Source organism: Furipterus horrens, unplaced genomic scaffold (assembly GCF_987537825.1).
Source record: "Furipterus horrens unplaced genomic scaffold, mFurHor1.1.pri manual_scaffold_17, whole genome shotgun sequence".
NCBI classification, from domain to species: domain Eukaryota; kingdom Metazoa; phylum Chordata; class Mammalia; order Chiroptera; family Furipteridae; genus Furipterus; species Furipterus horrens.
The window spans coordinates 59125625-59134317 of NW_028327187.1; the positions used below are offsets into that span (position 1 = coordinate 59125625).

Below are 8693 nucleotides of genomic sequence, written 5' to 3' on the forward strand. Positions count from 1 at the left end.
TCTGCACCGCCGAGAATGGCTGTGCAGTCCGACTCGGGAGTGACACGGTATCTGTCTCCTCCCGTGTTGAATCGACATCTTGCGATGACGCTGGAGTGTCCTCTCCAGTGGAGCTGAAGCTACAGAGCCTGGGCAGGGTGATATGGAGGGTCTGCTGTTGCCCATGCAGCAGACCCCCCCTCTCTTCACAGCTGAAGGATCCAAGGGAAAGACTGAGTCAATACAGCTTGGCTTCAGGTGCGCCGCAGGAGTTGCCGGTGTTGACTACAACGTCAAACCGCCTTAGGGACTCCGGCTCCGGATTTTCTGTCGGGGTTTACTCCCTTAGCCTTTCCCCTGAAGAGGTATGCCGCAAGGCAACGGAGGTTTTTTGGAATCAGAGTTTTCCTTCTCTGTGTTCAATAATTAATGTTGTGAAAATTAGATAGGTACATGCAAAAAATAAAACTAGACCACTTTCTTACACCATGTATGAGAATAAACCTGAAATGGTTAAAAGACATGTAAGACCTCAGATTATAAAACTCCTAGACAAAAATACAGGCAGTAAACTCTTGGATGTTACACTAAGTAATATTTTGGATATGTGTTGTTAAGCAAGGGAAACAAAAGAAAAATAAATGGGACTCACCAAACTAAAAAGGTGTTGCACAGTATAGGAAACCATCAACAAAATGAAAAGACAACCCACTGAATGGGAAGAGATATTTGCCAATGGTACATCATACAACTTAACACCCCAAAACTCCCAAACATTGTGATTAAAAAATAAGCAGCCCTGGCTGCTGTGGCTCAGTGGATTGAGCATTGGCCTGCGAGCCAAGTGTCACTGGTTCGATTCCCAGTCAGGACACATGACTAGGTTGCACATCAGGTCCCCAGTTGGGGGCACAAGTGAGAGGCAACCACACAGTGATGTTTCTCTCCCTCTGTTTCTCCTTTCCCTGTCTCTAAAAATAAATAAACGAACAAATTAATTAATTAATTAAAAAAATAAGGAGAGCACCTAGACATTTCTCTGAAGAGGACACAAGGATGGCCAATGGACATATATAAGATGCTCAATGTCATCAATAATTAGATAAATGCAAATTAAAAACACAATGAGACATCACCTCATACCTGTCAGAATGGCTGTCATCAATAAATCAACATAGAACAAGTGTTGCTGAGGACGTGGAGAAAAATGAACACTCGTGCATTATTGGTGGGATTGCAAATTTGGTGAAGCAACGGTGGAACACAGTATGGAGGTTACCCCAAAATTAGAATAGCACCACCATATGACCCAGCAATTCCACTTCTGGGTATATATATAAAGAAATATGAAACACTAATTCCAAAAGATATATGCATTTACTTGTATCTTCCTAATTTTATTCTTCAATGTCCTATGGTTTTCTGTGTACAGGTCTTTTATGTCCTTTGTTAAATTTATTCATGGGTACCTTGCTTTTTTTGTTGCAATAATACGTGATATTGTTTTCTTAGTTTCTCTTTCTGAAAGTTCATTGTTGGTGTATAAAAAATGTCACTATTTTATGAATATTAAGTTTGTATCCTACTACTTTGCTGAATTCATTTATGAGATCTAGTATTTTTTGGTGGAGTCTTTACAATTTTCTATGTACAATATCATGTCATCTTTGAATAATGATAGTTTTTCTTCCTCGTTTCCAGTAGGTGGAAGCATATACCATGTTCATGGAGAAAAAGAGTTAATATTATTAAAATGCCCATACTACCCAAAGCAATCTATAGATTCAAAGCAATTCTTATTAAAATACCAATGGCATATTTTAAAGATCTATAACAAATATTCCAACATTTATATGGAATCAACAAAGACTGAATAACCTCAGAAATCTTGGGGGAAAAGAACAAAGTTGGAAGGATCACAATACTGGATATCAAATTATACTACAAAGCCATTGTTAGCGAAACAGCCTGATATTGGCATAAAAACAGAACAGAGAGCCCATAAATCAATCCATGACTTCATGGTAAATTAATATTTGACAAAGGAGGCCAAAATATACAATGGGGTTAAGAAATTCCATTCAATACATTGTGTTGGGGTAATTGGACAGGTACATGCAGAAAAATGAAACTAGACCACTAATTTACTCCATACACAAGAATAAGCTCAAAATGGATAAAAGACATAGGCAGTAAAATCTCAGACATCTCATGTAGCAATGTTTCCTGATATATCTCCTAGGGAAAAATGAACAAATAGGACTACATCAAACAGAAAAGCTTCTGCACAGCAAAAGAAATCACCAACAAAATGAAAAGGGAACCCACTGCGTGGGAGAACATATTTGTCAATGGAACATGGTAAGGGGTTAATTTCTAAAATATATAAAGAACTTTTATACAACTCAACAACAGACAGAAAAATAATCCAATTAAAAAATGGGGAAAGGGAAATAAAGGAAAGAATAAACAAATGGGACTACATCAAACTAAAGAGTTTCTGCTCCATGAAAGAAAACATCAGCAAGATGAAAAGGGAACCAATCATATGAGAAAACATATTTGCCAGTGATACCTCAGACAAGGGTTTGATCTCCAAAATATATAAAGAACTTATATGACTCAACACCAAGAAGACAGACAATCCAATTAAAAAATGGGCAAAGGACCTGAACAGACACTTCTCCAAGGAGGACATACAGAGGGCCCACAGGCATATAAAAAAATGCTCAACATCACTAGCCATCAAAGAGATGCAAATTAAAACCACAATGAGATACTACTTCACACCAGTCAGAATGGCCATCATAAATCAAACAACAAGTGCTGGAAAGGATGTGGAGAAAAGGGAACCCTAGTGCAGTGTTGGTAGGAATGCAGACTGGTGCAGCCACCATGGATAACAGTATGGAATCTCCTCAAAAAACTAAAAATGGAACTGCCTTTTGATCCAGCAATTCCATTGCTAGGATTATACAGGAAGAATTCTGAAGCACCAATTCAGAAGAACCTATGTACCCCTATGTCCATAGCAGCTCTATTTTCAATAGCGAAGTGCTGGAAGTAGCCTAAGTACCCATCAGTAGATGAGTGGATCAAAACACTGTGGTACATTTACACAGTGGAATACCATGCAGCAAAAAGAAAGAAGGACCTCCTACCTTTTGCAACAACATGGATGGGACTGGAGAGTATTATGCTTAGTGAAGTAAGCGAGGCAGCAAAAGACAAATACCATATGATCTCACCTAATACAGGAAACTAAGGAACAACACAAATCAACAAAATAGAATCAGATGCATGTAAACAAGGAACAGACTGACAGTGACCAGGGGGGAGGGGCAAGGGAGAAAAGGGGGGAAGGAAGGGGAAGGGTCTAGTAAAGGAACTAGTATAAATGACCCATAGACATGGATAACATGGGTGGGGATTAACTGTGGTAGAAGGAGTAGGCAGGGTGGGGGGAGCAATGGGGGAATATGAGCCAACTGTAATAGAAAAACAAATAAATTTAGAAAAAGATCAGAAAACCTTTAAAAAAGAATATTTAGTGAAAATCACAGAAAATCTTGTTTTTATGAAAGTGCTTTCTCTGCTCCTGTATACTCTAGTCATTTGATTTGTAACTATAACACACAGTGACTCATAAGAATGTTATGACAGGGAAAGCAATGCTCTAACGAAAGGAATCATTAGAAAAAGTGTAAGTCTTTAATACAGTGTTAACTTTACTATTTCTTTAGTAAACTTGACATTCCTTGCTTGTCAAAAAAATAAAATAATAAAATAAACAATGGGGAAAGGACCTGAATAGACACTTCTCCAGAGAACATACAGAAGGCCAATAGACATATGAAAAAAAGCTCAATGTCACAAATCAAGAGATGATGCAAATTAAATCTACAATGAGCTATCATCTCACACTTGCCAGCATGCCTACCATCAATAATCAACAAACTACTAGTACTGGTGAGGATGTGGAGAACAGGGGACCCTAATACATTGTTGGTGGGCATGCAGAATAGTTAGTAACTGTGGAAAACAGTATGGAGTTACCTCAAAAAATTAAAAATGGAAATGCCTTTTGACCCAGCAAACCCATTTCTGGGAATATACCCTAAGAATCCCAAACAGATCCCTGCACGTCAGTCGGAGGTGGGCCTTCCGCAGTCTCCTCTGCAAATGGGCTCCGTGGCCTAGAGCCCTCATTCCTGTCAACCGTGATCATGCACTGAGGTCTGCAAGAGGTCACCGCAGAAATTTCCATCAGTCTATAAGCAAGAGTATGGCAGCCATACCCTTCAACTGCTTGCTCATGGCCATCCACAGCTACTACGGGTGCCGCCTGGGCTCCATTTCCATTAAGAGCTCCTGCGAAAGTGCTGAGTACCCTGCGGAAGTCCTCCCGCGCCACCCTGGTCTCCCCAAGAGTGACCTGGCTCATTGGCGGGCAAGCTTCTTTTTCAGGAAGTCCACCCTCCCATTCATGGCCATGGGTGTTGGAGTCCCCAGAACACTCAAAATCTTCCCAGGCTTCCAGCAGCATGATCACCTGTGACCTGGCTTGGGAAGCCACAAGGAAGCCACCTAGCGGTCAGCCTGGCAAAGTCAATGCCAAGCCCCCATTCTGAGTGGCTACCACTAGTCACCAGACTTGCAGAAGCACTAGGCTCTCTTGAGCCCCTCCCCACCCATCCTTCTGTGCCCCCTTCCCCCTCTTCACCCCACCTCGTATATAGACTAGGAAGGCTGCAGCAAGCAGAAGCAGTTGGGTTCATTATATCAAAACAGCAAAACACCAAAAAAGGAAGTTGAAAAAGCCCCACTCTTTACTCCCCAAGCCAGACGCAAGCCCTCCTGATACTCGTGACCGTGTGCCTTGCGCCCAGTGGAAAATAAACAATGACCAGCCAAGAAAAGGAAAAAAATATCCCAAAACACCAATCAGAAAGAGTATATGCACCCTACATTCATAGCAGCAGCATTTATAATAGTCAAGATCTGAGAACAGCCCAGTGCCCATCAGTAGATAAGTTGATTTTTTAAAAAAAGCTGTGGTACATTTACATAATGGATTACTACATGCTCATAAAAAATAAGGAACTCTTAAACATTACAAAAGCATGGATGGTCCTGGTGATTATTATGCGAAGAGAAATAAGACAGTCAAAGACAAAAACCATATGATCTCACTTAAATGTGGAATCTAATGAACAAAATAAACTAAGGAACAAAAACAAAACTAGAGGCTGGGACACTTGGAAAAGAATGACAGGTCTCAGAGGGGAGGGAGGTGGGTGAAGTGGATAAAAGAAAGTGAAGAGTTTAGCCAAAGAAAATATATGCATAGCAGATGGACTCAGACAATAGTGTGGTGAAGGCAGGGGGATGGGGGTGGGGGATGGGTAAAGGGGGAAAATGAGGGACATATGTAATAGTTTCAATAATAAAAATACTCTACAATGTATATTTTAAAAAATAAAAATAGAAAAAAGTCAACAAAATGGAAAGGGAATCCAGTGTATGGGAAAACATATTTGCCAATGATACACCTGATAAGGGGTTAATTTCTAAAATATGTAAAGAACTATACAACTCAACTATAGAAAGACAAATGACCCAATTAAAAAATGGGCCAAGGACCTAAATAGACACTTCTCCAAAGAGGATATACAGATGGCCCATAAACATGAAAAAAATGCTCAACATCACTAATCATCAGAGAGATACAAATTAAAATCATGAGATATCATATCACACCTGCCAGAATGACTATCATCAATAAATCAACAAACAAGTGCTGGTAAGGATGTGGAAAAAGGGAGCTCTAGTGCAATATTGGTGGGAATGCAGACTGGTGCAGCCACTGTGCAAAACAGTATCAAGTTACCTCAAAAAATTAAGAATGGAACTGCCTTTTGACCTAGCAAATCCAGTTCTAGGCATATATCCAAAGAATCCCAAAACACCAATTTGAAAGACTATACAAGGTCTTCCTGGAAAAAGTCCATCCATTGTTAATACTTTATAACAAGAATGGTTTGTGCAACATTGATGTAACCTGGCAGCCAAGGAGAGTGGACTAGAACGTGCATGCATGAATGATGACTTCACTGTACTAGTCAGTGGGGGCAGTAGATGCATTGAGTGAGCATGTGTATTGTGTGACTGTCCCATTCAAAATGACTGAGCGAGTAGAGCAATGAATCTGTATCAAATTTTGCATTAAGCTGAAACATTCCTCCGAGGAAACTATTAGGATGATTCAGAACGCCATAGCTATGGGCAACTGGTGATTGGCAGCTTCATCACAACAACATGCCCACTCATGCATCATGTCTCCTGTAGAGATTTTTGGCAAGATATCAAATCACCAAAGTGACTCAGTCCCCCTAAAGCCCAGATTTGCTGTCCTGCAACTTCTGGCTTTTCTCAAAAACTAAAATCACCTTTGAAAGGAAAGAGATTTCAGGTCATTGATGAGATTCAGGAAAATATGATGGGGCAGCTGATGGTGATTGGGAGAACTGTATGAGGTCCCAAGGTGCCTACTTTGAAAGGAACTTAGGCATCATTATCCTATGTACAATATTTCTTGTATCTTGTATCTTCATTAAGTGTCTCTGTTTTTCATATTACATGGCTGGATACCTTCTGGACAGACCTTATATGCACCCCTATGTTCATTGCAGCATTAGTTACAATAGCCAAGATCTGGAAACAGCCCGAGTTCCCATCAGTAGATAAGTGGATAAAAAAGCTGTGGTAAATTTACACAATAAATTACTACATGGAAGTAGAAAGAATGAAGTCTTACTTTTGTAACAGCATAATCAACCTGGAGACTTTTATGCTAAGTGAAATAAGCCAGTCAGAGAAAGACAAATACCATATGATCTCACTTGAATGTGGAATCTAATGAAAGAAATAAACTGACAAACAGCATAGAAACAGGCATTGATACGCGGTATAGAGTGACAGCTGTCAGAAGGGAGAGAGGAGGGGTGGACTGGATAAAAGAAGGTGAAGTAATTAGTCAAAGAACATACATGGAAAACCATAGACACAGACATCAGTGTGGTGATGGCTGGATGGAAAGGGGGAAGGGGGCTGAGTGAAGATGGGCAAAGCCAGGGGGAATGAGGAATCTGTAATAATGTAAAAAATAGAAATAAAGTTAAAAATAGAGGCATCCCTGTGTTCTTTGCAGCATTATTTATAATTGCTAAGATATGGAAGCAACCAAAGTGTCCATTAATAGATGAATAGATAAAGAAGATGTGCTACATATATACAACGGAATATTACTTGGCCATAAGAAGGAATGAAATCTTATCATTTGGACAGCATGGATGAATCTAGAGGGTATTATATTAAATGAAACAAGTCAGGCAGAGAACCACAAATACCATATGATTTCACTTATATGTGTAATGTAATAAACAAAATAAGTGAATGAATAAACAAAACAGAAACAATCTCAGATACAAAGATGGTTGCCAGATAAGAGATAAGAGTGGGCTTGGGGAACTAGGTGAAAAATGTGAGGGGATTAAGTACAAATTAGCAGTTACAAAAGTAGTCTAAGGGATGTAATATATAGCATAGGAACTATGTTTAATAATATTGTAATAATTATATATAGTGTTGACCCTGGCTGGTTTGGCTCAGTGGATTGAGCGTCGGCCGGCGAGCTAAGTGTCACTGGTTTGATCTTCCAGTCAGGGCACATCAGAGAAGGAAAACTCTGACTCCAAAAAACCTCCGCTGCCTTGCGGCATACCTCTTCAGGGGAAAGGCTAAGGGAGTAAACCCCGACAGAAAATCCGGAGCCGGAGTCCCTAAGGCGGTTTGACGTTGTAGTCAACACCGGCAACTCCTGCGGCGCACCTGAAGCCAAGCTGTATTGACTCCGTCTTTCCCTTGGATCCCTCAGCTGCGAAGAGAGGGGGGGTCTGCTGCATGGGCAACAGCAGACCCTCCATATCACCCTGCCCGGGCTCTGTAGCTTCAGCTTCACTGGAGAGGACACTCCAGCGTCATCGTAAGATGTCGATTCAACACGGGAGGAGACAGATACCGTGTCACTCCCGAGTCGGACTGCACAACCATTCTCGGCGGTGCAGATAGACACTTAAGAAGCTACACCATCGTCTCTTGAGACGGACGGCTGCCGACAAAAAAAAAAAAAAAAAAAAAAAATATATATATATATATATATATATAGTGTCAGGTGGGTACTAGACTTATGGAGAGGAATTACCTCATAAGTTATATAAATGTTTAATCACTATGCTGCATACCTAAAACTAATGATATTGAATGTCAACAGTTATTTTAAAATAAAAAATTTTTGAAACAACGTTTTACATTATTCGAGGACGTACCATACATATTCTTGTATCAAGATCTCTTTTTATCCTCCTTCTTACATCTTGCTTCCTGTTCTCTCCCTTAAATTCTCTCTTCCCATCTTTATACTTTAATGGTTTCTTTTCATCTTTCAATTCTCATATTCTTGTCACCTCCTCAAAGAAGCCATCCCTGATCCAGATTGTTTCCCTTTCCATTTTCCATCCGTGTTATGTTTTAAACAGCTTTTTAGTTAAACAAAGATATAGAAACCTACACAAAACAAAACTTTGCTAAAGGTATTATAAAATGAATACTCTAGTAACCCCCACCCAGGTCAAAATATAGAATTTTGTCAGCGA

General features: G+C 39.9%; 1 pseudogene; it reads left to right on the forward strand.

The window, feature by feature from the left end:
* The first annotated feature begins 4264 nt into the window (after positions 1 to 4264).
* On the forward strand, positions 4265 to 4527 carry LOC149991101 (pancreatic progenitor cell differentiation and proliferation factor-like; annotated as a pseudogene).
* The last annotated feature ends 4166 nt before the right edge of the window (positions 4528 to 8693 follow it).